Source organism: Hyperolius riggenbachi, chromosome 8, assembly GCF_040937935.1.
Source record: "Hyperolius riggenbachi isolate aHypRig1 chromosome 8, aHypRig1.pri, whole genome shotgun sequence".
Classification (NCBI taxonomy): Eukaryota; Metazoa; Chordata; class Amphibia; order Anura; family Hyperoliidae; genus Hyperolius; species Hyperolius riggenbachi.
Window position 1 is genome coordinate 25,928,539 of NC_090653.1, and position 11,765 is coordinate 25,940,303.

General features: G+C 45.7%; 1 pseudogene; it reads right to left on the reverse strand.

Moving 5' to 3' along the window:
* Positions 1 to 9,565: 9,565 nt before the first annotated feature.
* LOC137527206 (adenosine receptor A1 pseudogene) lies at positions 9,566 to 10,603 on the reverse strand (annotated as a pseudogene).
* Between the last annotated feature and the right edge of the window lie 1,162 nt (positions 10,604 to 11,765).

Sequence of the window (11,765 nt, forward strand, 5' to 3'; positions counted from 1 at the left end):
TCAACATTGCGTGCAACAGCAACCACAGCCTCCCAGACACTGTTCAGAGAGGTGTACTGGTTTCCCTCCTTGTAAATCTCACATTTTATGATGGACCACAGGTTCTCAATAGGGTTCAGATCTGGTGAACAAGGAGGCCATGTCATTAGTTTTTCTTCTTTTATACCCTTTCTTGCCAGCCACGCTGTGGAGTACTTGGACGCGTGCAGGCCTGTTTCTAGGGCCGTGCGGCCTGTGCTGCCGCCCGGGGCGCTGTTGGGAGGTGGGCGCTGAAATGGAGGGGGGAGCCGGAGCCGCGGGGAGGGCAGCCCGACCTCTCCCTCCCTCTCCTTGGCCGCCCTCCGTGCTCCCCCCTCCGATGCAGAGCGCAGCAGCAGCAGCAGCCAGGGAGGAAGCGCAGTAAACAACATACCTCCCTGCGTTCCAAGCGCTGCTCTCTCGCCGCCGGTCTCTTCCTCTCTGCCGCCTATACGATGATGCACACGCTGGTTCCGGCTAACAGGAACCAGCGTGTGCATCATCGTATAGGCGGCAGAGAGGAAGAGACCGGCCGCGAGAGAGCAGCGCTTGGAACGCAGGGAGGTATGTTGTTTACATCGCTCCCTCCCTGGCTGCTGCTGCTGCGCTCTGCATCGGAGGGGGGAGCACGGAGGGCGGCCCAGGAGAGGGAGGGAGAGGGAGGGCTGCCCTCCCCGCGGCTCCGGCTCCCCCCTCCATTATGGGGGACAGCTACCTATCTAACCTACGATGGGGGGCACCTACCTAATGTAACCTATGCTGGGGGGCACCTACCTATCTAACCTATACTGTGGGGCACCTACCTAATCTAACCTATACTGGGAGGCAGCTACCCATCTAACCTATACTGGGGGGCACCTACCTATCTAACCTATGCTGGGGGCAACTATTCTGGCTACCTATATTAGAGGCACCCACCTAGCTAACCTGTACTGGGGCACCTACCTAACTAACTTATACCGGGGGCGCCTGCCTATCTAACCTATACTGGGGGCAACTATACTGGCTACCTATACTGGAGGCACCTACCTGGCTAACCTATAGCGGGGCAACTATACTGGCTCACCTATGCCTGGCTACCTATACTGGGGTACCTATTCTTGGCTACCTATACTGGGGGACCTATACTAAGTGCAACTAGACCTGGCTAACCAATACTGCGGGCACCCATACCTTGCTTGGGGGGGGCGCAATTTTTACACACTCGCCCTGGGTGCATTTTAGCCTAGAAACTGCACTGGACGCGTGTGATGGAGCATTGTCCTGCATGAAAATCATGTTTTTCTTGAAGGATGCAGACTTCTTCCTGTACCACTGCTTGAAGAAGGTGTCTTCCAGAAACTGGCAGTAGGACTGGGAGTTGAGCTTGACTCCATCCTCAACCCGCAAAGGCCCCACAAGCTCATCTTTGATGATACCAGCCCAAACCAGTACTCCACCTCCACCTTGCTTGCGTCTGAGTCGGACTGGAGCTCTCTGCCCTTTACCAATCCAGCCACGGGCCCATCAAGACTCACTCTCATTTCATCAGTCCATAAAACCTTAGAAAAATCAGTCTTGAGATATTTCTTGGCCCAGTCTTGACGTTTCAGCTTGTGTGTCTTGTTCAGTGGTGGTCGTCTTTCAGCCTTTCTTACCTTGGCCATGTCTCTGAGTATTGCACACCTTGTGCTTTTGGGCACTCCAGTGATGTTGCAGCTCTGAAATATGGCCAAACTGGTGGCAAGTGGCATCTTGGCAGCTGCACGCTTGACTTTTTTCTCAGTTCATGGGCAGTTATTTTGCGCCTTGGTTTTTCCACACGCTTCTTGCGACCCTGTTGACTATTTTGAATGAAACGCTTGATTGTTCGATGATCACGCTTCAGAAGCTTTGCAATTTTAAGAGTGCTGCATCCCTCTGCAAGATATCTCACTATTTTTGACTTTTCTGAGCCTGTCAAGTCCTTCTTTTGACCCATTTTGCCAAAGGAAAGGAAGTTGCCTAATAATTATGCACACCTGATATAGGGTGTTGATGTCATTAGACCACACCCCTTCTCATTACAGAGATGCACATCACCTAAGATGCTTAATTGGTAGTAGGCTTTCGAGCCTATACAGCTTGGAGTAAGACAACATGCATAAAGAGGATGATGTGGTCAAAATACTCATTTGCCTAATAATTCTGCACTCCCTGTATAATGAAAATCTTGTGATAACCAGGACAAATAGATAAAGTGTGTAGGTTATATGCACAGTAGCAGTGTTTATATTAAAACTATAGAGGATGAAATTGGAGAAATAGTGTTATTTTTTCCTTGTTTTTCCCTTTAAAAAGCATAGAAAATAAAGTAATCTCTGAAAACAAATATCAACCCCAAAAAGCCTAATTGGTGGTGAAAAAACAAGATATAGGTCATTTCATTGTGATTAGTAGTGATTAAGCTATTGGCAAATGAAAGGGATGAGCACTGAAAGGTGAAAATCGCTCTTGTCAGTTAGGGTAAAAACCCCTTTGGGGTGAAGTGGTTAAAGAACAGCTGAAGTACTGTAGAAAAAACATGTATCTCAGTAATGGGAGGTAAGAATGAGCAGGAAGAGTTTTGCAAAATGGGAAACTAGGGGGGATGGGGCTGGGCTGTGGCCGAAAGGGTTACCTTACCCATGTCGCCACAACGATGTAGGCTGGTTGGTCTGTATCACGGTCAGTTTGGCAAAACTGACTGCCCATCCCTGGTGGGAAGCCTCTGGGTGGTCAAGAGGCTTCCCAGATTCTCTTAAAGGACAACCGATGTGACATGTCGAGATAGAGGTGTATGTACAGTGCCAAACACACAATTAACTATGCTGCATTCCTTTTTTTTCTTCTTTGCCTGAAAGAGTTAAACATCAGGTATGCAAGTGGCAGTTTCTGTCTGGGTCGGAGCGAAGTCGGACTATAGCATAACCCTCACTGATAAGGAATTACAGCCATAAAGCATTTTCCTGACAGTAAATGGCTTCTGGAAGCAGGAAAGCGATGAAAACCAGCAATGGTCCATAGATTTGAGCTCTGGCATACTTCAATGAATGTGTCATTGAGCAGAGACAATGAAACAGTAATAACTTAAACAGTAGATTTAAATTTAAAATAAAACTGGGTCTTAAAAAGTCATTTTTAGGAGGAGTATAAATACGATTGTTTATCTCAACAGTTTATTTTCACCTCGGATATCGTTTAACAGGCTGGAGACACCCCGCAGAGGGCTTCTCAGATAAGGCATCATAAATTTTATATATATATATATATATATATATATATATATATATATATATATATATATATATATATACATACATACATACATACATACATACATACATACATACATACATACACTAATAGCTGTGCTTAGTCCACAAAAAATGAAATAAGCCAAACCAAAAACCGTTTGCTTGTGCAGTTGCAATGAAGAGATAATGAGATAAAGATATCTGAGGAATAACCTCGGCTGTAAGAATAAAGCCCGATGTATAGTTGTCACTAGTAGGGATGGACCATTACATGCAAATAACTCTGTGTTGATGTAGGTTTATGCAAATTTTGCATAGCATATTTTGTTGTGCAAACATTTGTGCAATTTTTTCCCCTAGCCACTATTGCAACATCCAGCTGAGCTATTATGCAAACTGACATTCAACTATATATTTTACAAAAGAATAATTTTATATAAGCTGTCATTTGTTTAACTAGTTCCTGAAAAACTGATATATTAAAATGATCAGTTTTGCAAGAGGGAAGATCGGCGTACACCTGTGGGAGCGGTCGGCCAATGGTTAAACAACTGCATTTAAATGTGTTACGGTAACTTACACTCAACTATTGTCAGCTCCTGTACTCATTCTACATTTTTTTTAACTCCCTGTGCTTATAAAATCAGTTAGGGCCCTTTTCCACTAGCAATCGCTAACATTCATTCTAAACCCTAGTGATTGCGATTCAGCAAAGTTCCAAATTCTCCCAGCGATTGAGATCGTGATTCTGCTATGCAATGCACTGCATAGCAAAATCGCAGCAAAAAATCACTCCACGGCGCGATTAACGTGTTTTAGTTCCTGAACGTAGTTTCTCCGTCCAGGAACCATGCGCGCTCCCGCAGCCGATCGCGTGCTCCCAGCCCGCGGTTCGTTAGCCAGGCAATCAGTGAATCGGGCTATGGTGCCCGATCACTGATTCCTCTCCCCCGCTGAAAAAGCGACAGCTTCTCTCGGAAGCTGTGCTTTTTCTGGCTGTTACCTCCCCCATGCGTCTCTCTAAGCGTATGTTACGCTTAGAGTGACGTCATGTAAACAAACTCATGGCCGCCATCTTGTGGCCAAAAAGTAAAACTACAACTAAAAGTAAAAAGAATAAAACTCAAGACACATTTACATTATAAAACTATTGTTTACATCCCACCCTCCCAAAAATACCCAAATAAAATGTTTAATATAAAAAAAACAAAAACATTACAATAAAAAAAAAAACTTAAATATTTACCTAAGGGTCTAAACTTTTTAAATATCAATGTAAAGATGAAATATTTCTATATTTTTTTTATTTTAAACTTGTAAATAGTGATAGATGCAAAACGGAAAAATGCACCTTTATTTCCAAATAAAATATTGTCGCCATACATTGTGATAGGGACATAATTTTAACGGTGTAATAACCGGGACATATGGGCAAATACAATACGTGAGTTTTAATTATGGAGGCATGTATTATTTTAAAACTATAATGGCTGAAAACTGAGAAATAATGAATTTTTTCAGTTTTTTTCTTATTCTTCCTGTTAAAATGCATTTACAGTAAAGTGGCTCTTAGCAAAATGTACCCCCCAAAGAAAGCCTAATTGGTGGCGGAAAAAACAAGATATAGATCAGTTCATTGTGATAAGTAGTGATAAAGTTATAGGCTAATGAATGGGAGGTGAACATTTCTCAGGTGAAAACGACGGAACGCGAATGGGTTAAGTAAAAAACAAATTGCGGTAGTGGAAATTAGCTACCGCAATTCCTATGTTATTTGGCAAACCGTAACGATTTAAAAATAACTAGTGGTTTGCGATTTTGCGATTCAGCATCGCAATCGCCACTAGTGGAAAAGGGCCCTTAATGTTCTTAAATTTGGTGTTATGCACTCCCCGCAGAGCTGTTGTGAATCCGCTGAGAATCTTGTGTACGTTGAATGCAGACATGTTGTCTATTACTTGTAAATCTATTAACGATCAGGTGGCCAATCACTGGTTGCATCTGTCAGGGAAAATCGATTAGTGTGTGGGCACCTTACAAAAATGTTTAATACAGTATAACTGCACATGCACCGCATAGCTCAGCAGTCTCGCTAGGAGTTTGCACAACGAAGGCCAACTTATTCATTTTATGTTTAATATTCCAAAAACTTAGAACATTACATCAAGGTATTTACAGATAAAAGAGAGAAAATGATTTACAGACAATGGCTATCATTCATAAAGCATTTCCGCATGCGGAAATGCATAAAACAGCTGACTTTACCGACCACTCGGCAAAGTCAGCATTCATAAAGCCTCTTTCCGCATGGAAAAATGACACTACCGAGCAGAGTGATAAATCACCGCCTTGTGCGGTGATTATCGGAACAAATGTAGCAAAATGTTCATTCATAAAGATCACCGCAAGCGGTGTGAGGTCGGGAAGTACCGCTCCCTCTGATGTGGCGATACCAATGTAAGTGAATGGAGACACACAGACCTCCCAGGCAGCTGCAGCAGAGCGGAACACAGAGAAATGTATCAACTCTGCAGCTTCCGTGTCTCCGCCTGCCTACCGCCTGCCTACCGCCAGCTTAGCTCGGGGAATCTCCGCACTGCTTCCGCACATGGATACATCTTTATGAATGCCCACCCAGAAGTCTAAAAATTCGCCAGCGGTGTTTTCCCGCACTAATTCTCTTTACCGACAGCCTGTTCATGAATGATAGCCAATATGGCTGTTTGTTATACACTGAATCAGTTACCATTCCAGTGTGTTTTCCCCTGACAGGAGGGACAGCAGGGAGTGGTACAAAGCCTGTATTGGAATGACAGAATTCAAGATGGAAATACAACAGTTCTAGTTTCTCTTTCTCATTTTATAGCAACATACAGTATATAGGCCTCAATTCACTAAGCAGTTTCGACTAGTCTGATGGTTTTTAGTCTACTGATGGTTTGGTGTAAATCAGTTACATCAAGAGGGAATTCACTAATAATTACCAAATGTTTTAGACCTGGTCTAAAACATTCGGTAATTAGGTGGGTAAAGCAGGGGAAATGATCAAAAGATGCAATTCACAAACAAGTAGCTATGACTGACATCCTTCTCCTCTGATGAGCTCTCCTCTGGATACAATTACCTCACAGAATTACTTTACGGACAGGAATCAGCCGGTCTAATCTCTGTCAGAAAAAGTGGGCGTGGTTCCTCCTTGTTTGCCTTTGTGAATTGCATCATCTCCAGGTCTAAAAACAGGTCTAAAACATTACACCAAACCATCAGCAGACTAAAAACCATCTGTAGACTAGTCTAAACTGCTTAGTGAATTGAGGCCATAGGAATGGAAACTCCTATTCAGCCAACCATCTTTGTGGGCAGAGCATCACAGCTGAGGAAGGGCTCTGCCCGAAACATGAAGTGTGTGTCCACTAAGCTCCAATATAGCTTTTTGCTGCATACAGCCTTCTGAGTGCCGTGTCCTTTTTTTTTGCTATTGACTATTGGGGTAAAGCAGACCTGAACTTCCCCTCTGCTGATAATCTATGATAGCACACCTAAAGTGAGAGGGATATGGAGGTTGCCATTTTTACTTCCTTTTAAAGGATACCCGAAGTGACATGATGAGATAGACATGGGTATGTACAGTGCCTAGCACACAAATAACTAGGCTGTGTTAATTTTTTTCCTTTCTCTGCCTGAAAGAGTTAAATATCAGGTATGTAAGTGGCTGACTCAGTCCTGACAGGAAGTGAGTACAGTGTGACCCTCACTGATAAGAAATTCCAACTATAAAACACTTTCCTAGCAGAAAATGGCTTCTGAGAGCAGGAAAGAGATTAAAAGGGGATTTTCTTATCAGTGAGGGTCACACTGTAGTCACTTCCTGTCTGAGTCAGGACTGAGTCAGCCATTTACATACCTGATATTTAACTCTTTCAGGCAGAGAAAGAAAAAAAGGAACACAGCAACTTATAATATAAAAAAAGTTCACAACAGCGCCCCCCCCCCCTTCATGTATGAGTGTGGCCATACAGTGCCTGTACAGGTGTGTCCACATTTGCGCATTAGCACAAAGCACTCTGTGCTACCGCACAAGCATAAACCATACACAGTACGGCCGTGCTTATGCACAGCGGGGAGCACGGCTATGAGAACGTCTGACAAGCTCTTGTCAGATATTTTCAGAAGGCATGGTGGAGCACAAGAGGATCTGGGAAGTCTCTGGATTATCATTTACTGGCCTTGTGCATCAGGTCCCTGGATTGTTTGAGCCGCACACTCAGAGGTAAGGCTAGAGGGGGGTTCCTGTGACTTATTCCATTCATAGAGGAATCAGGGTCAGGTGGCATAGGACAGCATAAGGGTACAACAAATCTCCTGCCACAACTACAGAATCTAATGAAGGCAGTTTATTATAAAGTAGGTTATGGAATTTCATTCTGGCCACGCTAACAGATATGTAGCCTAATATCTATGGCTGGAGATTAGGAATGGTCAACAGGATGCAAATAATTTTGAGCAGATGCACGATTATGCAAATTTACACAGCTTGTAAATGGACCAATCGAATTCCACTTCAGCAGCATTGGATTGGTCCATTTGTAAGATGCATAAAGAAAAATAACTTGCCTTTTCATATTTGCCATCATTTTACTTGATAATGTGCTCGGCAGGAAGTCCCCACTGCTCTGTCTAGCCTAGGCTGAGAAAGACAGGAAGTGCTTAATAGTTACCATTTCTGCAGTTTAAGCTCAGCCTTCAGACAGAACTGGATGCTTTTCTGATCCATGTATTAGAAATCCCATGAGACTGGTGTAGTCAGGATACAGATGTGAGGACCTCTCACTCTTTTCTCATCCTAGGCTAGCTAGAGCAGCAGAGACTTCCTGTCTAGCAGGTTTCTTAGCAAACTGATGAAAAGCTACACTGTCATAGCTAAAGGTGGCCATACACTGGCCCGATTCCCGGCGGTTTCGACAGCAGATTCGATCCTGGGATCGAATCTGCTGCCAATCGTTCGCGGTAAACGCCGCCGACGATCCGATTTCCTCCCGAAATCGGATCGGTCCGTCGATCGCGCCGTGCGGGAAATTACCCTCGATCGCCCGCGGGTAAAGTGTGCGTCGCTAGCGGCGGCCGATCCGATGAAAAATACATTACCTGATGCGGGCTCCCGGGCGTCTTCTCCGCATCTTCTCAGCGCTGCACCCGCTCCATCCCGGCGCTTCCTGGGTCACTGCAGTGACCCAGGAAGTTCAAATAGAGGGCGCTCTATTTGAACTTCCTGGTCACGGAGTGACACAGGAAGCGCCGAGATGGAGCAAGAACAGAGCGGTGCAGCGTGGAGAAGATGCCCGGGAGCCAGCGTCAGGTAATGTATGCGCGGGGGGAGGACAGGCGGCAGGAGCAGCTGAACAGATTGTGATCGGTTTCAGGCTGAAATCGATTCACAATCTGTTTGCAGTAAAGGCAGCCATACGATCCCTATCTGATCAGATTCGATCAGATAGGGATCTGTCAGCTGGTCGATCTGATGGCACATCGACCAGTGTATGGCTGCCTTAAGTGCCCTAAAGCCAGTCTATAGCCAGATGGCCAAGACAAGGCAGATAAGGAGCATGTAAACAGTTCCAAGTATGTAAATTAATTCCAATGTTCAGTCCTAAAAGGCCTGATAAAGAATCTTGAGTCCAGTGCCAGCACTTACAGCAAGCGGAGCAGGCACTCCTAAGAAACGGCTGTCCAGTCCAGTCATTTTTGGCACAGCTTAAAATTATTGATGGGACTGGATCAGGAAGGGTGTGGTTCATCAAGCAGAAGACATTTCTTAATTCTCTGTCCCTAAACACTGGCATGGATATGACCCCCGAGGACTGGAGTTACACAGCTCTGTCCTAAGAACTTTGATTGTCCTGTGTCACACTTTTGTCATTCATAGTTCAGACTATCTGTATCCAGTTAATCTTCTGTTGTTTATGGTATTATGCCATTGCCACTATGGGCCAGGTCTAAATGTTTCTTCATTCATTGAAGCTTATTGGTTTTGAGATACGTGTCATCAGTCCTTGCCATTTGATTGGTTGTAAAGTTGAGAACCATCTGGATCCAGTGGACTTGAACTGTATGTGACATAATGGCGGAATAGGACCATCTGTAGTAAGAGGTCCTTTCAGATTTGACTGTAGTCTCATGCTTTGATGGACTTGTAGTGGTTCCAGAGATAGAGGTAGTTACAGCTGATATTTAATATTACAAATTTCACTAGTTCCGTTCTCCTACATCTTTTCATGTGGCCAAGATGTCAAAGTCTAGTTCCCAGGCAGAGGTCCATCCTTGCTGTTGCCTTCTCCTCTCTGCTCCTGGGTAGCCTTGGCTAAGCTGGATGCCGTGACAACTGCCACCGACCCTGATGTACATGAACAAGACAAAGTGGTCGTTACTGCCCGCCTGAATGTTCTCATGCGGAAAACATAGATAATGGGGTTAATAGCAGAGTTTGCGTGAGAAAGGATAACGGCGGACAGGACCAGGTCATCTGGGACATTACATTTTGGACAGAAAAGATGAATCACGTTGAGGATGTGAATGGGAAACCAGCACAAGGCAAAGCAGAAGACCACTATGAAGAGGGAGGAGGCCATACGGAACTCCCGAACCACAACACGCCTCCTCCTCCGCCTCCGGCTCATGTCCACCTCCCACTCAGCAATCTTTCGGATCTGTCGTCGGACCTCCAGAAAAATGCGAGCGTATAGCACTAGCATGGCAATCAACGGAGGTATCACACAGCCAAAGAAGATCAAGTAGACCATGTAAGATTCTGAGATCAGGCTACTGAATAGGCATATGCTTTCCGGAGGGAAAGGTTTGCGCCAGCCCATGAGTGGCATCAGGCCAGCCAGCGCTGCAAACATCCAGGTGCTCATTATTACCAGGATCGATGCCCGAGGCGTCACAAGAGCCCGGTAGCGGAAGGGACATAAGATGGAGATGTAGCGCTCTACAGCCACGGCCAACAGTCCAAAGATGGAGGCCAAAGAGAAAGTCATGAGGTTGCAAAGCATTAGAAGGCAGGAGTAAAGGTCGCATCGTGTCACACCCAGATCCAGGAGGATGGCACAGGGGATGGCCACGGTTCCCACCAGGATGTCGGCTGTGGCCAAGGACAAGATGAAGTAGTTGGTGACGGTACGCAGCCTCCGGTCATTTAGCACGGCCAAGCAGATAAGAGTGTTGCCCGTCACAGAGGTCACAGCAGTCACCACTTCTGACACCAAATAGGGGACATTCTTAACAGTAACCAATGGTGCGGAGACATCCCCTGGGTGAGAGCTGGAAGAGTTCATGTTGGGCTGGACAGTGGACACTCACACATTCTCAACTTTGAGGGACTACAAGGAGCTAGAAGAAAAAAATATTAATGAAACAATGTTTACAGTCAATGGCATTTGGCACAAAAAGTACTCAAAAATATGTGTTCTTGTTGCCCTTGGCAACATATCAACATCATGTCAGCCATAAGCCTGGTACACGCTTTCAATTATGATTGGCTAATCATTGACCAATTTTACCACCTCCATGTAATATGAGCGTAAACAAATATTGAATACTATGAGCAGATTGGGTAGTTGTACTAAATGGAAGTGTTCAGTGTCGTAACTCCAATTCTTTAGGCCCCCCAATGTTCCTTTGCCTCCCCCTGGTGCCCTTCACGGCCTCGGGGCCCATCTCACAAGGGCCATAAAACACGTGTGGCCATCATGATCTTCACACCCATAACAAGTGTAGCCACAACCCCTGATCTGAAGTGTAGTCTCCTGTACTGGAGGAGTAGATGGTTAGTAGTTGGGGCCCCCCACATTTTTGGGCCCCCTGCAATCACAGGGGCTGCTCCCCTCTAGTTTTGCCCCAAAAGTGGTAGAATTGGGCAGTTATTAGCTAATAGTAATTGAAAGTGTGTACCAGGCTTTACACTTAGCTCTAGGGTAGACCAACCAGTTTATTTAACCAGCCGGGCGGTATGGACGAGCTCAGCTCGTCCATCACCGCCGGAGGCTGCTGCCCAGGCCCTGCTGGGACGATTTTCATCAAATAAAAAGCAGCACACGCAGCCGGCACTTTTCCAGCCGCGTGTGCTGCCTGATCGCCGCCGCTGTGCGGCGATCCGCCGCGTGCAGCGGCGAAAGAGGGTCCCCCCAGCCGCCTGAGCCCTGCGCAGCCGGAACAAATAGTTCCGGCCAGCGCTAAGGGCTGGATCGGAGGCGGCTGACGTCCATGACGTCACTCCGCTCGTCGCCATGGCGACGAAGTAAACAAAACACGGAAGGCCGCTCATTGCGGCCTTCCGTGTCACTTTTGGCCGCCGGAGGCGATCAGAAGAACGCCTCCGGAGCGCCCTCTAGTGGGATTTCATTCAGCCAACTTTCAGAGTTTCTCTACCTACTATGCGTGACAGCATCTTGGGGGAAAAGTAATATGTAGTGCAATTCGGACCTTGGTCCAAAAAGT